The 25,302-nt window shown below is 39.4% G+C and overlaps 1 long non-coding RNA gene across 1 annotated transcript in view; it reads left to right on the plus strand.

Moving 5' to 3' along the window:
* Nucleotides 1-16,808, plus strand: part of LOC102473407 (uncharacterized) — a 119,561-nt gene extending 102,753 nt beyond the window's left edge. Inside the window, exon 3 of the long non-coding RNA XR_003549801.1 lies at nucleotides 16,719-16,808. This is a non-coding gene — a long non-coding RNA (uncharacterized LOC102473407). The remainder of the gene's footprint in view (nucleotides 1-16,718) is intronic.
* The last annotated feature ends 8,494 nt before the right edge of the window (nucleotides 16,809-25,302 follow it).

Below are 25,302 nucleotides of genomic sequence, written 5' to 3' on the forward strand. Positions count from 1 at the left end.
CCTTTTAGGAAAAACATACTGAATTAGTATTTAGGGATATAGTACAAACACGGTGCATATTTATATTATTGCTATTAATTGAAATACTGGATTTCATGTCCAAATAGAGAAAAATATGTAAACCCACTTCAGTAAATCCATTTAAATATTGTACAGATATTAAAAACATAATTTAAAGAATATTTAAGCATATAAAATTTTCATTGCATAATGTTAAGTGAAAGTAAGCAGGATATAGGCCTATGAATATACAAAAATTGTACTATAATCATAGTTCAGAAAAGAGCATAAGAACAATTTAAATAGCTTGATGTTATTTTTTGCCGGATATGTTTCTAATTTTTAAATATTTAGTTCATAATTTTTATTCACTCTGGCTCTTAAATGCAAGGGCAACAGGCTGCAAATTTAACTCACATAGTTACTCAGATGGTTACAGAAAATATAAATATTTTAGTTGTTGTCAATAACCAATTTGGCTTTCCTTCCTAGCCCGCCATATCACCGGTGAGCAGGGGGTGATTATTAAACTGTCTGACCTGCAGGCAATGATTTAAACAATCCTTTGACAGTGTCTCAGAAGGATGTTTTTGCCTACTCCTAACCCTGGAAGATAGCAAGGTGAAGGAGCAAAGCACTTCTGTGGGCAGAAGCATCCTCTTTTCAGAGTCCTTATGCTCATTTATAGGTATATGTTGGCAAGTGACAATGGTCTCCTCACTGGGGACAGTTGACCCTATTCATTTGTCATTAAAGTCTGTGGTTCTGTAACTTGTATTGTGTGGGTCTGGGCTTAAGTAGTGTTTTCTCTGGTTCTCCCTGGCATTTTATTGGCTCTGGATAACAGAAAGTCCTTTCTTTTGCTCTCTTTATTTTAGGTTTCTTTCTTTCTTTCTTCTGGGAAGGAGGGTGGGAGGGAGAGAGAGAGACAGACAGCATCTCTAACAGGGTTTTGACAACCTAATCACCCCCAGCCCCAATCATGGGCATGTAAGTTCCCAGAATGCTTAGGGAGGTCTTCCAACACAAACCTGGAACCTTCCCACATGGGTCAGCCTTTCAGAACACTGTGTGTGTTTAGTTGTTGTTCTGAAATTTAAAAAAATATATTTATTTATTCCATGAGCGAAAGAGAGAAAAAGAGTGAGAGGCAGGCATACAGTACCCCTGACAAAGTACTGACATCTGGTCAACCCCAAATCTCAGCCAGCACGGATAATGAACACAGCGCGTGCTGGCTACTCGGAAAGGTCTCCTGAGGCAAGCGAACACTTTCCTACGTGTGCTGCTTTCCAGGTGTTGGCTCTCACTGTTCCTACATGTGCTGCCTTCCAGGTGTTGGCTCTCACTGTTCCTACATGTGCTGCCTTCCAGGTGTTGGCTCTCACTGTTCCTACATGTGCTGCCTTCCAGGTGTTGACTCACCGTGCACCACTGTCCGCTAGATGCTCCTCTAGCGAAGTGCCACTCTCATGTTCCCTTGCCTTTGGCAGTCCTGTCAGCAGTCTTTTATCCAGTAGACATTCACCCTTGAACAATGTCGGGTTAAGAGTACCAACCTCCACACAGTCAAAAAGTTGGTAAAACTTTACTGATTAATGTTGACCACATGCTTTACTAATAACATAGTTAATTCATATTTTATATATGTATTCTATAAAAATGACATTAAGAAAATATTGAGAAAAAAATTATAGTACTGTGCAGTATTTATCAATAAGGTAAGTTTACATGGTCTGGCTATGAGGTGAATCGTCTGTTAGTACCTTCATCAATATTGTCACGTATAATACAAAACACTATAGATGTTATACATATTTCTAAATCTAGACATCAAAAATGAAAGGATAATGGGAAAAATAAGTTTATATTTATTTATAGGTATAACACTAACATACAGTGATATACTGATAACAAAGAAGCAGCAAAATGATTGCTTTATGATAGCGTATGTAATCAATATGATTGCTTAACTGTAGCCTAGCCTACACACTAATGAATGGATCTTCATCAAATCATTATGGTGTTATTCAGAGTTTATGGTATTGCAGTGAACATGATGGAAAATACATGTGAACTAGGAGAACTTTCTGCTATGATCTGGAATTTACTGTAGGCACAAACTGCTCCCACAGAGATGATTAGCTTTACATGGTGTTTTAAGATACTCATGACTGAGCTCTCCCAATAGTAGCAGGCAATGGCCACAAAGTTATTACAGTAGTATACTGGACTACACTTAATTTTATGCAGTTATGATTCAATACTACAACTTTACATTTGTTTACATTTAACTTGATTGGGAAGATTTTTTTTTAATTATCTCAAATTTCAGAAACATTTTCCAATATATTTGTAGGAAAGAAAAGATCCATGTGCAAGTGGACCCACACAATTTAATCCTATGTCATTCAAGGGTCAACTGTACTTCCTCCATTATTCTACATTTGACAAGCCAGTCAGATGCTGGGCTATCTCTGGGTCTAATAGGAGAGCAAACTTTAATGCTTCCTTCTCGTTGGCCTTAGACTTTACCAAATTTATTTTAACATAACACGACCCAAGTGAGTATTGCCCCTGGACTATCAAGACATAAGTGGGATTTTCTTTTACTTCTTCTATAATACATCTTACTTTTAGAAAGTTCTGATTGAATTTTGCTTTAATGTCTATCTTCAAATCCATAAAGGAGATTTCCAGTCAGTAAATTCACCAAGCTTATGGCTGACTTACTAATAGAGGATATTAAGAGGAAATTTAGAACTATTGTCATAAAAATAAGAACAGAATGGGGAAAGGAGGTTTCGTAGCAATAGCACAATAGGACCCACATGGAAAAGGCTTGGGTTTGCATCCTGGGACCTCCCTGGAGCACTGCTGGGTGTGCACATGTGTGCCAGTGGTCTGGGTTAGCTAAGGCTGGGGTGGACTGCAGCATGGATAGACTTTCTGGTTCTTGGGACATTGAAAGTAGAGAACTGGTGCATTTGGGGATAGGCATCAAGAGCTCAGTTTTGGGTGGGTCCAGTTTGAGATGCTCTTCCCAATGGAAATGTATGAGAGAAAACCGAGAGGCATCATTTTTAGGGCTCAAGTGAAGCGCTTCCATTTTGTGTCTGTGTGACTTTGATCAAATACTTTAGTGTTCTGTGCTTCCATTTTCTCATCTATAAAACAGTGCTAGGAATAATACTTTGTAGATTTGTTGTGAGAATTAAAAAGATCATTCATGTAATAAAACAGTGAGATAAGTACCTCCAAGTGTCCAGTAAGTACTAGCTATTATTATTAGAGCCATTAAGGTAGATGATGAGAAGTGGTTTAGGAATATATTTCAAAAATAGTTGATAAGACTAACAGATTGAACAGTAGAGAAAAAGAGAGAAACCAAAGATAACATCAGAGATTTTGTCTTTAGCATCTGGGAAATAGAGTTACTATTTAAAGCAGTGTAGAGACTCGCAGGATGGTTTGGAATAAGTGAGGAGAGAATAAAAAGTTCTTCAACAAGCAAGTTGAGCTAGAAATGACTGTTAGACCATCAACCCAGAGATGTCCAGTAAGCAGGTAGGTATAAACTGGATACACAGAGCTTTTAATCAGATGTCCTAGCTGAAGATATAAACTCTAGAGTCCTCACAATACAGATGTTATCTTAAATCACAAGAATAGATGGAATCTTGAAAGGAAAAGAACTAAAAGATTTAGAGGTCTGATAGATAAGGGAGAACCAGCAGAAGAAAAAGAAAAGGAAGAGCCGCTTTTGGCCAAGATGGCGCCAAAAGCGAAGAAGGAAGCTCCTACCCTGCTCGAAGCTGAAGCTAAAGCAAAGGCTTTGAAGGCCAAGAAGGCAGTGCTGAAAGGTGTAAAAAGATCCACATATCATGCACCTTCCAGATGCCCAAGACACTGCAGCTGCGGAGGCAGCCTACATATCTTCAAAAGAGCTCCCCCAGGAGAAGCAAGCTTGACCACTACTCCATCATCAAGTTCCCCCTAAACACCAAGTCTGCTCTGAAGAAGGCAGGAGACAACAGCATTGTGTTCACTGTGATGTCCAGGCCAAGAGCACCAGGTCAAAGAGGCAGTGAAGAAGCTCTGTGATGCTGATGGGGCCAAGGTCCACACCTAATAGGCCTGATGAAGAGAAGGGGCTGTGTGTGACTGGCTCCTGATTATGATGCTTTGGATGTTGCTTTGGATGCTTTCGATGATTGGGGTCGTCTAAACCGAGTCCAGCCGGCTAATTCTAAATACACACTTTTTCACCATTAAAGAAAAACAGGGAGTGGAGGGGACAATAAGGTAGGGAAACAACAAATGATAATGTTATAACCCAGTCAAGTCCAAAAAGTGTTTCAAGAGAGTGGAGTTAATCAGCTGTATCAAAAGATGACAGTTTGAGGTCTGAAACTTGACCACTGGGTTTGCCATTGTAGAGGTCAATGACCAGGTTAGTAATATTTTTAGTGAAATTGTAGGGACAAGAACTTGGATGGTGTGCAAGAAGGAATGAAAGAGGATCCTACCCTGCTCGAAGCTGAAGCTAAAGCAAAGGCTTTGAAGGCCAAGAAGGCAGTGCTGAAAGGTGTAAAAAGATCCACATATCATGCACCTTCCAGATGCCCAAGACACTGCAGCTGCGGAGGCAGCCTACATATCTTCAAAAGAGCTCCCCCAGGAGAAGCAAGCTTGACCACTACTCCATCATCAAGTTCCCCCTAAACACCAAGTCTGCTCTGAAGAAGGCAGGAGACAACAGCATTGTGTTCACTGTGATGTCCAGGCCAAGAGCACCAGGTCAAAGAGGCAGTGAAGAAGCTCTGTGATGCTGATGGGGCCAAGGTCCACACCTAATAGGCCTGATGAAGAGAAGGGGCTGTGTGTGACTGGCTCCTGATTATGATGCTTTGGATGTTGCTTTGGATGCTTTCGATGATTGGGGTCGTCTAAACCGAGTCCAGCCGGCTAATTCTAAATACACACTTTTTCACCATTAAAGAAAAACAGGGAGTGGAGGGGACAATAAGGTAGGGAAACAACAAATGATAATGTTATAACCCAGTCAAGTCCAAAAAGTGTTTCAAGAGAGTGGAGTTAATCAGCTGTATCAAAAGATGACAGTTTGAGGTCTGAAACTTGACCACTGGGTTTGCCATTGTAGAGGTCAATGACCAGGTTAGTAATATTTTTAGTGAAATTGTAGGGACAAGAACTTGGATGGTGTGCAAGAAGGAATGAAAGAGGAATAGAGGTGGATCATTAATATTGACAAGTTCTCCTAGGAGTCCATGCAGGGGAGAGCAGTTGCGAAACGGCATATTGAGTTAAAGAGCATTGTGTTGTTATTTTTAAATGGAAAATAATATATCTATGTATGGGATTTTAAAAGATGAATCAAAATGGGAACATCCAATGATCCAGGAGTGAGAGCAGCAAGACATATAAAACACTTAAATACATGAGAAGGGCTTCAGTGACTAAAAGAGAGACTGGACTTTTATAGAAGCGTAGACAGATCACCCTGGGAAACTGACAAAAATTTAGATATGTGCATTCCGATAAAGATTGGTGTTATTTTTGGTAATGGGAGCATGTAAATTTTCTTTCCTTGCTACTTCTAAGCAATTGGGAAGCTATAAAGCAAAATACTCAGCTGAGAGAAAGAAGCAGAGAATTATATAGGGAGTTTGAGGAGAGAAGAGGAGACACAGTGTGAAGATATTCCAGTAGGAGACTGAGGCAGACTTTCTTTTGTCCAGGGAATTGTTACGGAATGATTCAGAAGTACCATAGGCCCACCTGGAGTTGTGGCAATGAAAATTAAAACAGTTCTATTGCTATTGTTAGATATTCACATGTTCTTTACTTAACATTGTTAACCTATGCCACAGCTTCTTTGTTAGCATGCATGCCGGGCATGTTGCCGGGCATGTGTGCAGCTGTGCCAACTGTGAGGGTTAATTTTATGTGTTAACTTGTTTGGGCTTAGGGATGCCCAGAGAACTGGTAAAGCATTATCTCTGGATATGATGGTGAGGGCATTTCCAAAAACGATTAATACTTAAATTGATAGACTGAGTAAAAAAGATCCATCTATACCAATTTGAGTGGCATTATCCAATCCACTGAAGGTCTCAATAGAATAGAAAGGTAGAAGAAGGGAGAATTCTCTCTGTCCTTTCTCGAGCTGGGACATCCACCTTCTGCTCTGAGCCATTCTGGTTCCTCAGGCCTTCACACTCTAGGAGTGAGGACATCAGTTTCCCTTGTTCTTAGACCCTAAGACTTGGACTGAAATTCATACCTCGATTTCTTATTTGTCTAGCTTGCAGATAGCTTCTTGGCCTCCATAATTCATGAACCAATTTCCCTAATGAATCTCAGACACAAACACATGCAGACTATGTATAGCATAGTTTATATGTGTCAGTAACCAATAGTCCATATATTTATATGTGTGTATGTGTGCACGTATATGCATACACACAAACATATATATGTAAATGTATATGTGTATTTACACATGTGCATATATGCACACACACACATATGCTATTGGTTTTGTTTCTCTGGAGTCTCTAACACACTGTTCTCCCAGTCCTTCACACTGACAAAGACGTTTCTATTTACTAGAGGGTAACACTCTCAACACAGAGGAAAGAAAAAGAAATGTAGTTTTAAAAGCTCTAATAAAAATATACATTAGGGCCAGCAGGTGGCATGGTGCTTAAGGCATTGGACTCCCACATGGCAGACAGTGGTTTGAGTCCTGGACCTGGTGGCTTGAAACTAAAGCTGGGCACATGTGCATGCGTGCCCAAAATCCCAAGAGGAAAAGGTAGAGAGGAGATTGTCATGTGGTCATCCCCACTTGGGGGTGATTTCTCACTTTCTGTCTTTCTGTCTCCCTTTGTCTCTCTGTGAAGCACACATACCCTATAGCAAAAATCTCTCTCTCAAAAAAAATATATATATATATAAATACATTCCATGAAAATGCCTTCCTACTTAACTGTGCACAGTATTTGTAACTTCACTATTATATATTATTCATTATACTAAAAACATAACTTTTTCAGAATCCCCCAAATGAAAGCAAATAAGGGCAGAAGGGTTAAAAAAATCTATAAACTGTACCTTCAATATGTTTAAGATGATATATTTGCCAGTTACACAGAAAGGCTTCCAATTCCCGTAGGTTTTTAAATCTATGTAAGTTTTTGGCTTCTTCCAGTTCCTCACACCCTGGTGATGTTCTGTACATTCCAGCTATCTGGTAGAATTCCTGTTCATGCCCACCTTTACCAGATCCCTCTTTCCTTCCCTTCTTTTTAAATCTTCCTTTAAAAACAAAAACAAACGAACAAACCAAAGACAAAATGATACAGGCATAGAGAGAGATAGAGGGCATTTTAAGTGTGAATCCATGCTTTGTATTGGATTAAGTTATAAAGAACTGAAAAAAATCAGGTTTTTTTCATTGTTTTGTTGTATCTTTTACTCACAACAAAATGACAGTTCCTCTGACCATCCAATCAGCTTTTCTTAAACATTTTTTTTAAGTTACTTGAACTGTAGGAAGAGAGGGGCTCAGACTGAGAAAAACATGCTTACTGACCTGGATGGCAGTGCACGGTAAAGGTAGACCATCCCTTCAAGAAAATGAAATGTGTCTGCATTTCGTAACTGAGGAAACAAAGCAGATGTGTCCTTGGAAAATGTCTGCTTTTTATCGTTCTTAAGATTTCCTCTTTCCTTAAGGAGAAGATATAAAAAGAGATAGGATAAAAGAAGGGTGATAATCCTCTATTAAAAAAAAAAGAGTTTTAAAAATGATGGTTAGAGAAAAAAATAATTAATCAGGGCTTCCTGGGGACATCGAACACAGCACAGCTAGAGTGGGCTTCCATAGCTGAGCACACAAAGGGCGGCATGTCGTCGGAGACGGAACGTGGTTGCAAAGTCCACGCACGCAGAGGAAGCGCGGCTCCTTTCTTTTCAGGGACGGGAGATAAAGCATGATCCCACAAGGTGAGAGCTGAAACTCTTAATTGCTACTTTACCTCAGTCATTGACAACGGTTATAATAGGAACAGGATGCTCAGGGCAATAAGTGTTAATGAGAAAAACATGTAACTGGGCAAAATCTGAACCATATTTAGTACAGAATGTATCTAAGTAACTCGGAATATATTCACATCAGCAGACTATGCGGTATCCATTGTAGAATGCTAATTTTTAAAATGGTAAGTCTGCAATAGAGCCATTACAGAGCATTCTGGAAAATTAGTTAATTTTTAAACTCTCTTTTTCTTTTTCAAATTATAAAACTTAGGCATGAGCCTAATAAAAGTACAGCCAAAAAAAAAAAATCTATCCTTCATTATTCAACTTGCTTCAAATCCTTTCACACCTAAAAAAATTCCATTGGCAGGACCAGACAGTAGTGCAGTGCTAACACAACGGAACTGTCATGGAAAAGTCCTGGGTTTGTGACCTGGGCTCTCCTGTGTACGCTGTATGTGTGGGCACAGCCCTGTGATCAGGCTGAGTGTGATGGTGGATCATGGCAGGAGGGCCCAGCTGGGGATGCCTGTCTGTCTCTTTCTTTCTCTTTCTCATGGAAGAAATAGGCAAATAAACTTTAAAAATAATTTCACTGTCTACCCCTCAGATAACTGTGAACAGTTTGGCAGGTTAGTTTGAGACTTTCGAAGTCTTAGACATACACCACAAATGGACAAATATATCAAATATAAATTTCCATTCAAAGATTCAGATGTAAATGAAAAGTAATCTTTATTTTTCTACCATAGGTCTGAAGTTTGATAAGGTATCCCTGCTGGAAACCTAGCCTTCATCTGTTTTGAGTTGAGTTACAGATCTCGGGGTCTCATCAGGGTAACAGGAGTGGATCTGCGTACTGTCATCTGAGTGTGGCTGCCCCCAAAAGGGAGCCCAGGCAGTCTTTGACCTTCATCTCATTGAGATCATTGTCATGCCCTCCTTTGTTTCATTCCACTTGTTCTCCATGTCACCCATCCTCAGTGCACTTAGAGGACATATCTCACTAAAAATTTCAATAATCTCTTAGTCATCCTCTTGCCACTTCTCTTTCCCCTACAGTCTGTTTCACACATCAGTCAGAGTGACCCTAAAACAGGTGACAAAGCACATCAGCCCTGGTTTATTTACCCCTCTGGTGGATTCCCTCCTCACCCAGAATACAGTTCAAGGTGAGGTCTGGCCTCTTAATACCTCATCCCTTGCCACCTGCTCCTTGCTCGCTCTGCTCCACCACACTAGCCTCCTCCTTGTCCATGAAGCCACGAGGTACCCTCCCCTTAAGGACATCCCAGTGACTGTCTTTTTGTTCCTTCTGTCTACAGTGGTCTTCAACAGTGATATTCTTCAGTGGTTCATTCAAAAATCACTTCCTCAGCCAAACTCTCCATCTTTGCTCTGTCTCAACTTTTGTTCTTGTATACACCAAATAGTTCATGTCTTCCTTAGACATTCCACTAATATAATTTGTTTCATTGCTTTCGCTGCCTGTTTCCAACAGTACAATGTAAGCTTTATGAAGACAGTTATTTTATTCAGTACTATTGATATTTTCTAAGTTTCAAATAATATGTGTAGAATAAAGTAGACCCTCGATAAATACCTTTTGATAAATGAATGAGAGAGTGAGTTGTGGGAAACTTACTCCTGCCCCTACCCCATAGTGAGGTTGTAAGAACTGCTTTAAGATCATCTCAGGTCTGTTTTTAACTAGACAACCATTTTCTTTGTTTTTATACCGTGCTGATTGTGAGAGGACAGTAAAGATTTTCTGGTATCGCCCCAGAAAATGGCCAAATGGTCACTTCCATCTTAAGACTTGCTCAACTTGCCCAGTAATTCTACCATTTTGATAAAGGGCCAGCCACAAAACCCAATTTCAAAAGCCCATCACCATCTCTCCTTACTTTCAATTCTCGCCTAACTCCTAAAGTGTTATCATAGAAGAGACTTGGTGATAACCTGACTTGTTTTGACCATGAATGCCTTGGACACATAAATTTTTCAAATCTAAAAACTAAGATTGACCATTCTATTAAGAATAATTTGTTATGTCAAACATTTTGCATGAATAAGAGAATACGTAAATATGTCTCTAGTTACCATTGAGGGAGGGTTCACAGAATAGCAGAAAATAATAGAAACAAATAGCAAAACCCACTAGTTAGTGTATCAAAGCATTCTTCTGTTTAGGTTGTTAGATATTTTATTTAATTAGTTATATAATACTTTAACATGACAGAGATTGTACCACTCTTCACTTGCCTTTTTTTTCACTTAACAACAGACTTTGCAAAGTGCTTCTTAATAGAACTAATGCTCCTAGGACATTCTTTTGAATACCAGCATATTCCGTAGTATGACTGTAGCATATATATATATATACACACACACACATAATAAAAAGACAAATAGATGATAGATATATGTCTGAAATAGACAATGGTTGCAGCCTGAGATAAGTGACACAAATTATGATCATATGAGTGAGGCTTAATAAAGGATTCATTTATAAGATTTAGAATAACTACAAAAGACAGTATGACACGTGAAGATGGTAAACCTGAGGCCTAAGAGGAAGAGAAGACATAGACTTATGAAAAGACAAGGAGGGCTAGCCTGAAGCCTAGAAGTTAAGGGAGCTGAACCACACATGGGCATTCGCAATTCATGTTCTAGTCCTACAAGCTTGAAAACATGCAAGCTCAAGTGTGTGCTTGCCCCAAATCCTGAAAGGATAGAAAAATGGAAGAGAAAGGATTGCAGCATGACCATCCCCCATAAAGGGGTGTCTTTCCCTCTCTTTGTATTAAAGAATTATTTTTATTTTATTTAAAAATCTAAATAAGACACACATGTACACATATACACCATCAAATTTACTTATTTCTATGCCATGACTTTTTTTTTGCATTAAGAAAACTTTCTACATCAGCATGAATAATATTTATTTCCTCTAACGTCAGTTTTCATAAAATTGTACCATAAAATATTAAATAAAATCCATAAATTTTTCTCACTTATTTGTTATTAACAAAAATGTTGCAATGATTGTACTTGTATTTTGCACTCTTACGAATTTATTTATTTTTGATCATTTGCTAAAGGGCATATGCATTTACCAAGAAGACAGGGAGAGGGACCAGCAGTTAGCGTAATGGCTATGTCACTGGACTCCCATGTAGTCGACCGTGGCTCGAGTCCCGGACCCGATGGCTTAAAACTCACACCGGGCGTGTGTGCGTGCGTGCCCAAGATCCTGAGAGAAGAATGGAGGGGAAGGGATTGAGACGTGGCCATCCCCGCGCGGGGGGGGGGGGGTGCGGGGTGATTTCCCTCTTGCTGTCTGTCTGTCTGAGTGCATGCGCCCTATAGCAAAAACCTCTCAAAAAAAAAAAAGAAGACAGGGAGAGAGAAAGCACCCTCCAAGGGGGATGTCCATGCTGCCATCCCTTCTCCGTTCTCCTATCAGGATTCTGGACATGCATACACATGCACCCAGCCACTGGGTTTGAGACTCGAACCACGCAGTTGGCCATGTGGGATCCAGCTGCCCTAACCACTATGCCACCCGGATGGCATCACTCTTGTGAATAGTTAAGTCACATTATCAGACATATAATTTTTCCTTCAAAGGAAAAATGTCTTAGCTTTATAAAACTAATTTTTAGTATGAAATAATACCATTCATGAAGAAGCGTGCCACAAAATAGGTTGTACAATTTTAAGCCTACACTCTTTTAACGAACACATCAAGAAAGAGAAGGATCAAGAGGCATCCCTTCCCTTCCTTTCCCTATAAATAACTGCCACCTCGATTTTTATAATATTTTCATAGTTACATGCATCTACATAACCTAACATAATGTGATTGTAAGTTTGTTTTCTTTCATAACTGTCTGTTTCCACTCGGAATGGTTGAAATTCCTGCATGTTGTGGCCCTTCGCCATGACTTCTTCCTTTTTGTTGTATAGCAGTCTCCAGAGACCAGGGTAGAATTCAGACTGCACCTGGCCGTGTGAGGTGTGGCTCCCTTAATGCTAGGCAGCATTCTCTACACCACAAATGTCATTCTCTTGCTGACAGATATGTGGATATTTTAGTTTTATTGTTTCTGTTATAAAACATGCTAATGTGAATAATATGTGTATGTCCCAGGAGAACATGTACAAATATTTTATGGGTCATAATTATAAGAGAATTACCTAGAAAGAGAGAATCTAGGTAATCATACTTAATAAACTATTTTTCCAGGATTTTTCTGTAAGTGTTGACATAGTCTTATCACTGTCTCCTCACCAATACTTGATAATAGGTGTGAAATAAATTCTACTTGTGGTTTAAATAGTTCTAATAAATTTGAATATTCACCCTTTCCTATACTTACTAAATATTTTAATCTTTTCTGTAAATATCTACCAAAAAATTAGACCCGATTTTTCATTTTTGTGTCCTAAACTGCTAGGACATTTTTCATCCTGTTTTATTTTCTTTTTCTCCTTCTCCTCCTCCTCCTCTTCTTCCTCCTCCTCCTCTTCCTCCTCCTCCTCCTCCTCCTCTTCCTTCTCCTCTTCTCCTCCTCCTTTCTTAGTTGTTTTCGTAGGGCATGTACACTTGCAGGAGACAAAGGGGAGAGGGAAGAATGTGAGAAATTACCCCCCAGGGATGATGGCCATGTCTCAATTCCTTCTCCTCCACTTTCCTCCAGGGGTTTTGGGTACACATACAACTGTGTCCAGTGTGATTTTTCAAGCCATGGGGTCCAGGACTCTTACCATGTTCACCCATTTGGGAATCCAGCTACTTAACCACCATACCACCTGCTGTACTATCTTGTCCTAATTTTTTAATCCTGTCTTGTTCTTTTAACTTTTGCACACATTTTAGAAATCTGATTATAAATTTAGGGAGAGATGATATCTATATAATATTAAATTCTTCAACTTATTATTGTGGTATATATTGCCATTTATATAGTATTCCTTAATTTTACTAAAGAATTTTTATGATTTTATAATAACAATGCTAAGAATAATGGAGTAGCTTGAAAAGTCTAATGCTGTCTTTGGGAACAAGGAGAGTAGCTGAAACAAATTAAAATTTTATTTTGAAGATATTGGAGAGCTACCAAGAAAGCAAGGAGTTAATGGGAACAAATCCTGAGGAAGGGAGGACCATGGGGTGACAGGAGCCAATATTTTGTAAGAATTTCAGATAGACAACTCATTAAAAGACATCAATTAATGATAAATGTTGGAGATGGTAAATATGTTTGTCTTTTATTTGATTTTGGTACACTATATACAAGCCTTGAACCAACCACACTATACCCCAAAAGATGTACAGCTATTATATGTAAATAAGAAATTATGATAAATATTATTTTTAAAACCGGTTCTTGCAAACAATTCTGAAAAAAAAAATAAGTGAGGGCATGGATTAAAAAAAAAGACAAAATAATGAACGATAGGTAGCAAGTCTCATGGAACCAAAGGGAAGAAAGGCATAAGAGATTAGAAGTTGGAAAATTTATTTCAGTTATTACAGAAAGCTATCTTAACACATTTAGAATAGTCAGAAGCTTAGATAAAGACAGATAAAATGCCACTCCAGACACATCTGAAAATCAGACTATTTGCATCCTCGTTCAGGTTACAGCTTAAGTTTCATAGGTTTTTAGCATTTTAAATATAGCATTCTACAGATTTCTGGCGTATACATATCTCATGAGAAGTTTAAATCTTTCCAATCACTGTTTCCTTGTATGCCATGTGTCACTTTTTTCTCAGGGTGCTTTCAAAGGCATTTTTAATACTTCATGTTTAATAGGTTGATATTGTATTAGTTGGGGTTCTCCAGAGAGGTAGGACCAGCAGGGAGATAGAGTCAGTCAGAGGTGGAGATAGATACGGGTACAGGTACAGGCACAGTAATAAGTACAGGGTATTCTCACAAGTATAGGCACAGGTAAGATCAACAGGTACAGGGACGGGCACGGACACAGGGGCAGGGACAGGCACAGATTCAGGTACAGGTGCAGTCACAGCTATATGAGAAGGGATTTATTAGGGACGTTGGCTCAACTGGTTAAATAGGCTGAAACATCTTGCAATCTGGAGACTCTAGACAGCCAGGAAGGTGGTGCAAGCCCGAATGCCTCAGAGCCAGCGAAGCCAATGATGCAATTGTGTCATGGCTGAAAGTCTGAGAATGTGAAGGGCTGGCCTGTGTAAATCCCAAGGCTGGTTAGCGTGGGATCCTGATGTCCAAGGACATTAGGGGACGAATGTGTCCCACTTCGAGGAGAAGACCGAGAGAGAAACAGAGAGAGAGGAGGCTTTGCTCTCCTCTTTTGTTCTATCCAGACACCCAGCCAGTCAGAAGGTACCAATCAGATCGTACCGTCTCACATTGAGGGTGAATTTTCCCCATTTCATCTACTGATTCGAGCATCAGTCTTCTCTGGAAACCCCTTTATAGATACACCAAAAATAGTGCTTTATTAGTTCTCTCAGTATTATTATTATTATTATTATTATTTTTTTTTTTTACAGATTTTTGCTATAGGGCACATGTGCTCACCAGAAAGCCAGAGAGACAGAGAGAAAGTGAGAAATCACCCCCTGGGGGAATGGCCACACCGCAATCCCTTCTCCTCCATTCTCCTCTTAGGATCTTGGGTACGCACGCACACGAGCCCGGTGAGTTTAAGCCACCACCGGGTCTGTGAGTTGAACTGCGGTCGACTACATGAGAGTTCAGCGACATAGCCATTATGCTAACTGCTGGTCCCAGTTCTCTAGGTATTCTTTAATCTGGTCAGATTGAAACCTAAAGTTAATTGTTTTATATATATATATATATGTATATAAAATGTGTGTAAGCAATGTTTGAGTTTATACTATTTGGGATTCACTAAATTTCTTCAATTTGTAAATTTCAGTATATCACCCGATTTGGGGAAATTTTTCTTCACCATTAGTTCTTCAAATATTAACTGCCTTATTATGTCTTTTTTTCTTCTGTGGCTCCAAATACTCATATTTAACTTTCTTATAACATTGTTTCTCAATACCAGAGGTTCTGTTCATTTTTAAGTCGTTTTTTAATTTTTCTTAAATTTCTTCTTCATGGGACCAGCAGTTAGCATAATGACTATGTCGCTGGACTCCCATGTAGTTGACTGTGGTTCGAGTCCCTGATCCAGTGGCTTAAACTCACGCTGGGCGCATGTGCGTGCGTGCCCAAGATCCCAAGAGGAGAACAGAGGAGAAGGGATTGCGGCGTGGCCATCCCCTCTGGGGGGTGATTTATTGCTTTCTGTCTGTCTGCCTGGTGAGTGCACGCACCCTATTGCAAAAATCTCTCAAAAAAATTGTCTTCTTCATATTGGATAATGTATTGGAATCAATCATCAGTCTCACTGACTACTTTGTAATCTTTATTTTTCTATTATTTTATCAGTGGGATTTTTATTTCAGATATTGTATTTTTCTGGCCTAAAATATATCTTTTTAAATGTGACCTTCAATTTTTCTACTATATCCTATCTTTCCACTCATTAGGAGTATATTTTCTTTCACATCGTTGAACACAGTCATATGAATGACTTTAACGTCATTTAGTACTGATTCTGGTATTTGGATTATCTTGGGGACAGAATCTGTTGATTTGTCTAGACTCCCTCTCCTTCCAGGCTTTCTCCTGTCTATTGTGCTCATATAAGAGCTTTGTCCTGGATAGCTTGCCAAGACATATGTTGAGCTTTCTAAGGAGTTTCAGCTTCTCTTTGCCACCACCACAATCACAGCTAGGAAGGGCCACAAGCATTAAATTACTATGCAGTTTTCACTTACTCTTTTTTCAACTCTTTCTTCAAAGTCTATTTGTTTTGACAATTATTCATAATCTTCCAGTATTTGATTTGTATTTTGCCAGAAGTTGTAGAGATTACCTATGGAAAGGTGAGTTTTTTAGGAAATCGGTGCCCCAAGACAAAAGTGGAACTCTCCCATGGATTCTGTTTCTCTGCTGGAATTTCTCATCTATTCAAGCATACTGTCCAATTTTCTACTGGAGCCTTTCAAAGATACGCCTTAGTTATATTACAGTGCTTCTCTATTTATTCCAAGATCTAGGGATTCTTGGGTCTCTTTCTATTAATTCTTTTCTTTTAATTAGGGCCATCCATTCTTGCTTTTTACTTTATGTATCAGAATCTGACATTGTGCTAGACAGGTATATGAAAAGTAGAGAGTAAAGAAAAGAATATCTACCCAAGAAAAAAAACATGAGCTTTTCTTGTCCTGGCAGGTTGCTAGTACCAGGGGCTAAGTCGGTCTGAGCTCCTTGTGAGCTGGGTCTGAGCTTTGTTAAAGCTTTACTTACATTCACCTCACCTGTCAAATATTTGGAGGGCAGGATCAGGATTTTATTTTCAGTAGAACTTTGAGTCTCAGCACTTGTGAGGCTTTGCATGCATTTATAATTCATAGCTAAACTGCCAACTTTCAAACTCAGAGAGGAGCCCATTCCCTGCCTCACAGCCTAGCCACCAGCTTTGTATTTTATTGAGCAATTACCTTTGCTCCCCAGACCTCCCCTTGGGATTTTGTTGATGTTGATGTTGTTGTTGTTGTTGTTGCTTTAGGAGAATGCTTTTTGCCTTGCCGCCCTGCTCCTAGGGCCATTTCTGTGTCCTTGATGAAGGCTCAGAGGCCTCAGAAGGACTTCCTCCGCTCTCCAGGTAAGTCCCTAGCCTTCAGAGGTGAGTTACATTTCACTCAGCACCATGTGCCTAAAGAGATTTTCCTCATCTTTTGACCTGTCCCATGTGTGGACTTAGGGAAATGCACCAGAGCAAAGGGATTTATTTTGACTCTCCTGCCCTCCCCCAGGCTTAAGTACACTATCCTTTGTTCACACAATGAAGGCCTGTGGGAAATGGCTGATGGGAGGATGCAGACTTATTATGTTACTAGGACTCCCCCAGAGGCTAATCCTTCATGCCAGGCTGCATGGGGACTTTGAACATTGCTGAAAGTGTGGCTCATTTTTCCTTCCCCATCTGTAGAGAATCCCTTCTCTTCTTGCCGGAAAGCAGTTATGGGTTTCTTCTTTTGTGGAATGTAACTTTCTGTGTCTTCTGGAATGTAATTATTTTATTTTTAGTCCTGTTTATTCTGCTCTGTTATGGTTTAAAAATATAAAACAAAAGAAAAACACAAATAATTTTTATCTTATTCAGCTTGCTATCGTTGTTAGAAGAGAAACAATGAGGTTGTCTTACATACTAACTGGAAGCAGAATTATGTCCTTGGGATTTTAGGGGTGTACAGTTGTTCTGTCTGGTTTTACGAGGATATTCAGAGAGAGTAAAATCTAATTTTGGGAACACAGTAGTGTTCTGCTTATTTTCTATTCTTAATTAATTTTTTAAAAAATCGTATGTTGAAAAAATAAAACTTTTTATTCATATTCATTGCAAATTTTTGGGCAAGTATCAAAATGGAATTGAAAACCTCATCATGAATGACAGTCATGTTGCCAAAATGACATATGGAAAATTGGTTTCATCATTTTTACATCATGTAGATTTTAGAAAAATTATGTTGAAGATTAATTTGAAAATTTCTGATATATATTTATATTTAGTTTGAATAATTTATACTTATTTTAATCCCTTTAAGTTTAATAAAACATTCAAAAACATATAGAAAATCAAAACATAAGTTAAAACAAGAGGAAGTGCATAAACTAATGCTAGTAAAAAGGCAAATATAGTACATGCTAAAAAACTCCCCCAAAATATTTAATAAATACTAGTGATACCAGATAAATAGTAGATATTTATCAATACCTAATAAAGCTTAGATAATATTTTCTAAGATTTCTACATATCTTAAAAAATATCTGCAGGAACAGACAGATTGGGAGAGTCTGGTATTGGATTGGTATCTCAGTTATTAATCTTTCTTCTCTTCACTCCAGATCTACCCTTCGTTGCCTCAGTGTGGTATTAGAACGTTTCTTTCTTATGACGTGGCATGATGGTAGATGGTAGCTTTCATCAGTAGTAGGCCCTCTGATGTGCAACTTTCTTGGCAGGCTTCTAGGCTTCCTTACTAGGGTCAGTTTCCCCATGAGTTTCAATCCCTTCCATGGTACCTTCTCCTTGGGTGGCTTCCCAATGGTCCTTCCTCCTTGGTAGATTTCCAGTGAGTAATGGAGAGACAGTACTTCAGTAACTCCTCTACCATCAGGACGGCCACAGCCACACCTGGGGAAGGAGGTCTGAGTCTCGGCCCTGGATGCCATGATGCCTCATCCAGACACGGTTCTTGCTTGGACACTGCACACCTGCTCTGCATTACTATATCTGCTGTTTCTGTATTCTGTAGGATACACTCACTAGCTGGTCTAACTACTCCACTCTCCTGTTCAAATCAGTGGATAATTCAAGAATGTCTTAATGCTGACCGTAATGTCGATCTAGGTTACTAAGGTATTTCTACCAAGTTTAAGAATGAGACAAAACTAGGCTAGTAGGTGGAGATAGCACATATATTCAGAGATGTGCCAAAGAGGGATAAGTGCCCTGTGAAGACTGAAAAACTCCTTGGTATGACACCTGAAAAATTCATTATGAATAATTCTTATAACAATCTAGTATCATTAATGAAATAAAAGATATATTTGCCAAAATAGCTTCTTTATATCAGAGATGCCTTCAAGAGTATGCATCGAGTTTTTTTAAATAGTACCTAGTGCTGAAGAAAAACAACAAAACAGGCATCTGTCCAGCTCCCTGGTCTACCAACTAAGTTTAGTTCTTTCCCTTTAAAATATTGTCCTAGATATCCTCAACCCACTTTACATTAGCCTTTTGCTCCTAAATATTTTGTTTCTATGTCAAGTTAAACCTTTCAATTGGCAATAAAATTGGCACAAGAGATTGTGATGCAATCATTAGTCCATTCAACAAACATTTATTTGGCATGTCCGTTGTAGTATGTTAGACAAGGAAGATAATGGTGTCTACTTTTCAGGAATGTGCAGTCTTTTGGAGGTTAGTCCTAAAGATGAAATTCAAGTTAGACTTAAAACTATCCTAAAGGTAGTGTAAGATTACTAAAGTATGTGCTTCTATCATAGGATGTGACTATGATTTGAAAACTGTTTCTTTGATTATTAGTCTAAAAAATTACCTAACAACCCATGAAATGAGCAGTGGGCTTTAGAATTTCATTTCTATGGTGTAACACCTCAGCTCTTTGCAAACGTCTCTACATACCGATGGTTAGATACATGAGGAAACTGCCAGGATTGCATCTGCCTTGAAAACTGAGGCCTCTAGATGTCAGAGAGTCAAAATCTTGTTAAAGTTCCAATGATTCTTTCATAATAAAAAGATACTCTTTTACCTAACTTCAAGTCTGTACCTAGTACTTTTAAAATAGCAGTTTCTATTATAAAATGAAAATAAATCAGTGACTCAATAGCTGTCTTGCCATTACAGTATGTGACGCAGGCCAGCCAATGGCATTGTGTGAGGCAGCTGAATTGCACATGGCTGACTGCATGGTTCATGGTCCTGGCAGCTTGAAAACCATGCCAGGCATGTGTGCATATGTACCTGAAATTCTCCACGAGGAGGATGGATTGCAGGATGGCTGTCCACTGAGAGGGGTACTTTCTCACCCTACTTACCCCCCCATCTATATTTGTCAAGCACACATGCCCTTACAGAGGGAAAATATCAGTATATGCTGAATACATGGATGAAAGAAAGAAACACGCATTTGAGGAAATCTTGTTGGGAGAACTCAGTGCAATCCATACATAAATATCTTGCTTTAGAGACAGCGTATGTTCTATTGTGTCATAATCTGCCAAGGTATGAAACTCTAACTAAATGAACTTGTAAACTTTTAAAAATGTGTTTAAAATTGAGCAAAACAGCACATTACATTGCTCTTATCCTGATGCATTGAACGGTTTGTTGACTGACTTCATAAAATTGACTGACCATTTTCGTTTTTCGTCTTGTAACAACGTCCCAAATGTAAGCGTAAAATCGTGAAGTAATTTCCACATGGACAAACTGATAAAATTAAAAGCGACAAGAACAAGAACTGTAAGATCTATCCAGTTTAGAAATTAACACACTTAAATTGATATAAATCAGTAACTCCTTATGTAAGATGTTAAAAATAATCCAGATGATAGCTTTAAAAGCTTGGGAACCAGCAGTTAGCATAATGGCTATGTGGCTGGATTCCCACATAGTCAACTGCGGTTCGCGTCCCGGACCTGGTGGCTTAAAACTTACGCCGGGTGCGTGTGCGTGCGTACCCAAGATCCCGAGAGGAGAATGGAGGAGAAGGGATTGCAGCGTGACCATCCCCCCTGGGGGGTGATTTCTCGCTTTCTGTCTCTATGTCTCTCTCTGTCTGTCTGGCGAGCGCACGGGCCCTAAAGCGAAAAACCTCTCAAAAAAAAAAAAAAAAAAAAGCTATGCGTTAAATTCGTCAAGTTCCTCTGTGCTTGGTTTACTGTGACTGAATAGGAAAAGATATTAAGCAATTTTTATGGTTTTTTTAGGGCAGGTGTAGAAAAATCGCATTTCCTCCTTAGCTGCATTTTGAAGGCATACATTGAACAAGAGAATATGGCGTGCACCTGCTTTTGAACAGCCTGTGAGGGCTTTGTGTCCTTCTAGTTACTTCTTCTCAGGGCACTGACCCTCCTGCTGGTTAGATTCCAGCCCTGCTAATGTAGACCTTAAAGCAATTCTTTCTAGAGCCTTGAGAATTGAAATGTGGTCTAAGGACCGGCAACAGTTACCACCTAGAAACTCTCTAGAAATGCAGAGTTTTAGGTCTCATCTCAGATCTACCCCATCATAACCTGAATTTTTGCAAAATTCCTGGCCAGACATGGTAACATGACACTCCGACAGGACGACCCACATGGGAAGGTTCTGGGTTTGCATCAGGAGACCTCCCTGAGCAAGCCAGGGACATGCATGCCCATGGTCTTGGGCTGCTTTGGCTGGGGTGGATCACAGTGTGAAGACCCTGTTGGCAGTGCCTGCCTCTTTGTTTCTCTCTCTCTCACACTCCTGAAATACAGAAAAATCTTTAAAAATCTATGTGGTGATTTTTTTTTTTTTGCCTGTTTCTTTTCTTACTTTCTTTGACTATCTGTAGAGAAAATAGAACTAATAAATATGCTGGAAGTGAATGATAATTAAGAACGTTGATTTGTTGAGCATTTTATTGTGCTGCTGTTGTTGCTGGTGTTGGAAAGTGGGAGGGCAGCTGGGCAGCTGGACCTAGAGCCCCAAGGACGCCTCAACTGTGGAATGGTGCTGCCACCAGCAATGATCCGCTTCAGGAACCACAGAAGCTAATGCTGCCAGTTTTGCATATGTATATGCAATTAGCAGGATTTGGTGAGACTCCACTTAGACATTCCGTTTCTGCTAGTTCTTCCAAATGGCAGTAAGGCAGTTAATGTAAGTTAAATGTCATGCAAAACCACCAAAGGTGACTTTTCTCCTTTCCCTTCTGTGGTTCTGGCCTCTGGTGACGCTGCATTTAGGTTGTAGCATTGCATTTCACAAAAGACATAGACTGAACAGAGAGCGTTCAGAGGAGAACCACAAAGCTGATAAAAGGTTTGGAAAATAAGACCTGTGTGGAAAGGTGAAGGCAAGTGGGCATGTCCTGTCTGGAGAAAAGAAGACTAGGGGGAAAACATCGCTGTCTGCAGATTCGTTAGGAGCTGTTATAAAGAGGAGAGGGACCAATTCTCATTAGTCAATGAGGACAGAACAAGAAGTAATAGGTTTCAATTCCAGAAGGGAAAATCGAGGTTAAATATAAGGACTAACTTTATAACGATATGAATAGTTGGGAATGGCACCAACTGTCAGGGGAGGCTGTGGAATCGCCATCATTGGAGAGATTCAAGGCTGAATCCCCACACCCATCGATCAGGAATGACTTAGTAATAATAAAATCAATCCTGCTGTGATTCACGGGGATAGGTTACTGCCTCAGCACAGGTCCTTCCAACCCAAATGATTATATGATTAAGATACCAGCACCCAAGGGGAATTGATCTGTGTATAAGGGAGGGAAGAGAATCTCTTTACAAGACTCAGCTATAAATCTGAAAATTAAGCAATCCTGAATGTTTAGCTAAGGGAAATACCGAATCTGTGCAGGAGATGTATAGGGAAACTGAATTAAAGAGTACGCCTTTCCTCTAAAATATTAATCTGATATTTGTCAAGGTTTCAGATTTTTAAAAAATGAGACCTATATCATTATCAATTCATCTGATTGGTATTCAACTTGGAAGCTACGACATTTTAATTTATCAATATAAAATCAGGACTTAGAATTTTCTCATGGTCTAAAATTAAAACATTAGAATGAAGGTAATTTTTAGAAAGATAATTTTGCCTACTCAGATTCAGGGTCTTTTCTTTCCTTTAACTACGTGTTTAAATGATATTTTTACTTCTTCCACACCCAAGGGTTTTACCTGATGGGCATGCAACTTTAATTAAGACCCGAGATCCACATAATTCAATCACAGTGTGGGTCAAAAATTACCAATTCAGTTTTTTAATCTTAAAATTGATTTCTACGTCGTGACGCCCAGAGTAAATGGCGGCATTATCCAGAGCGTTCTGTTTCTCTGTGCTCGCCGCCTGGTCACGCCGCCTCTTGCCAACATCGCTGTCGTTATTTTGAGTCTTTGAAAAGGCAGTATTCAATTTTTTTTAGTTCACTTTTTCCCTATCCACCTTTCCAGTTTGCCTTTAAGAAAAAAACACCCTGCTTTTCTCTCCCCGAGTAGGCTGCGCTCTTACTGCCGTCCACATCCGCAGGGTTAGCCGAGCCGTAGTAGATCATCCCTGTGCTGTCAGGGCCGTGATGTACGGTGGAAAAAGCCATCCATCCGAGACGCGAGGCAGGGCCGGCGATGACGAGCAGCCGGGCACAGCGCGGCACACGGCGGGCACTGCCCCACATCGGAGCGGACCGCGCTGTAAGCTGGGAATCTTTAGATGGGAAGGAAAAGCCTTGGAAGATTTTCTTTCTTTCTTTTCTTTTCTTTCTTTCTTTTTTTTTTTTTTTTGCTTAGAGACCTTTTTTTCTCCCCAAACAATTAACAGGGTCTTTTCTTTCCTTTAACTACGTGTTTAAATGATATTTTTACTTCTTCCACACCCAAGGGTTTTACCTGATGGGCATGCAACTTTAATTAAGACCCGAGATCCACATAATTCAATCACAGTGTGGGTCAAAAATTACCAATTCAGTTTTTTAATCTTAAAATTGATTTCTACGTCGTGACGCCCAGAGTAAATGGCGGCATTATCCAGAGCGTTCTGTTTCTCTGTGCTCGCCGCCTGGTCACGCCGCCTCTTGCCAACATCGCTGTCGTTATTTTGAGTCTTTGAAAAGGCAGTATTCAATTTTTTTTAGTTCACTTTTTCCCTATCCACCTTTCCAGTTTGCCTTTAAGAAAAAAACACCCTGCTTTTCTCTCCCCGAGTAGGCTGCGCTCTTACTGCCGTCCACATCCGCAGGGTTAGCCGAGCCGTAGTAGATCATCCCTGTGCTGTCAGGGCCGTGATGTACGGTGGAAAAAGCCATCCATCCGAGACGCGAGGCAGGGCCGGCGATGACGAGCAGCCGGGCACAGCGCGGCACACGGCGGGCACTGCCCCACATCGGAGCGGACCGCGCTGTAAGCTGGGAATCTTTAGATGGGAAGGAAAAGCCTTGGAAGATTTTCTTTCTTTCTTTTCTTTTCTTTCTTTCTTTTTTTTTTTTTTTTGCTTAGAGACCTTTTATGTCTCCCAAAACATTAAAAAATAATGGGTTCCTGAATTAAAAACCTCTCAAAGCTTTTCACTTCCATTTTTCCTTTTATGTTTTTTTTTTTTTTTTTCTGTGTCATATATATTTTTCTCTTTCTATTCTCATTGCTGCCACCCTAAACTCAGACTGAGTATCACTATCCTGGACTAGGGAAGTGATTTTGACCTCTTCTCTCGCTGTTTTTGTCTCTGCTCTCATATGCTTTTCATACCCGGCTAGACTATTCCTAGTAAAGGCTACATTCGTCATGTTACTCTGCTAATCAAAGAGTTAATTTACCTACTCCATGATCTAGCAAACGTAGTTCAGTTTCCTAGCTTGGCATTCAGTCTCCACTTTATTTTATTTATTATTATTATATTTTAATTTCACCAAAAAGAGACAGAGAGAGAGAGAGAAAGGGAAAGTGAGAAAACAAGCCGTCAGGCCCAGGACTCAAACCATGGTCAGCCATGTGGGAGTCCAACGCCCTTAACCACCACAACCCCTCCCGGCTCCCTTAGCTTGGCATTGAAAGCCCTCTGAACTCTAGCCTTAGCTTGTTTTTCCAGCTGTAAGGTGTACTGCTTGCTTATCTGTAGTCTACACTACCCTGTGGAACTCTGATCTTCCAGAATATGCTTTGGACTTTGTATAGCTTATTCTTTGCTAACCCCTCCTCCTGAGATGGAAAATAACAGGCAAGCTGTAGTGTCAGACATACTTAATTTAAATTTACCAGCTATGACCTAGGATAAGCTGCTTTTCTCTTGTTCTCTCTGACCCTCAGTTTCTTCATTGGTGAAATAAAGATGACAAAGGTGTTTCAAATAATTCTTATAAGGAACAAACAAGAAGATGTGTGTCAACAGCACAGAGCCAGGCACGTGACAGTCCACAAAGACAGCTCCTGCGATGCTCTTTGGACATAATTAATGTTTCAATTCATTAATGGTGACCCAAATGCACCTTCTCTGTGAGGCTTCTCTATCTCATTTTTCATTTCGGTGGAGCTTTCCTCCTTCTGATCTAGTAAAGCATTTGCTCTATTGCATCTGTTATATCTTACCATCTTTTATATTCTAATATAGGAAATGTCCATCATCCCCAAAAATATCTCATGGATAGGAATTGTGTCTTGTCTTATCTCAAATCATCCTGAAGTGATCAACACAAAGTACTCCACATAATTTTGGAACAAATCAATGTTTCTATTTAGTTTTTTTTTTTTTTTTTTTTTTTTTTTTTTTTTTTTTTTTTTTTTTTTTTTTTTTTTTTTTTTTTTTTTTTTTTTTTTTTTTTTTTTTTTTTTTTTTTTTTTTTTCTTGCCCTGTTGCAGAGCAGCAGAGA

Source organism: Tupaia chinensis, unplaced genomic scaffold (assembly GCF_000334495.1).
Source record: "Tupaia chinensis unplaced genomic scaffold, TupChi_1.0 Scaffold000315_1, whole genome shotgun sequence".
In the NCBI taxonomy this organism is placed as follows: Eukaryota; Metazoa; Chordata; class Mammalia; order Scandentia; family Tupaiidae; genus Tupaia; species Tupaia belangeri.